The sequence below is a fragment of the Galeopterus variegatus genome, unplaced genomic scaffold, assembly GCF_000696425.1.
Source record: "Galeopterus variegatus unplaced genomic scaffold, G_variegatus-3.0.2 Scaffold12487, whole genome shotgun sequence".
NCBI lineage: Eukaryota > Metazoa > Chordata > Mammalia > Dermoptera > Cynocephalidae > Galeopterus > Galeopterus variegatus.
In genome coordinates this window covers 308-886 of record NW_007738598.1, presented here as the reverse complement: position 1 = coordinate 886, position 579 = coordinate 308, and positions in this window count along the sequence as shown.

The following is a 579-nucleotide window of genomic DNA, read 5'->3' as shown; positions in this document are numbered from 1 at the left end:
ACATAAGAAATCTCAGAGAGTACAAGGAAAAAACTGAAGGCTGAATACACAGTCGTGACTCGGCTTAACTCTGTGTCTTATACCTGCCCCCATGACTATGGAGATGTAAACCTCGGGGAATTATAATTCGGGTATTCCTCAATGGGCCTCCAAACATGCAATTTGTTGAAACACTGTGTCTGGTGTCATTGTGAGAGATGCATTTTTCTAAATTATTAGGGATAATTACTTCGCCATATCTATTCCATTAACTGCTGTTAAGTTTTGAATTGCTGAAATCATACATGTTCATTGAAGACTACATTATGGAATAGTTACCAAATCAGAAAAATAAATAAATAAATAAATATTCTTAAGTAGCTGGTATCATGCTAACTGCAGTTTAATTTTTGTACTGAAATGTATAGTGGAGGAATCTGGCAAACACTACATAAGGTACAAGACAAAAGTTATCATCAGCAGTGATATGATGTGCACATCATGTACCCCTGATAGGATGTGATTGATATACTTCCTCTGAAACCCATAATCTCAACTTAGTATCCAGTATTTCCAAAATATTGGTTGGAAGCATGCAGA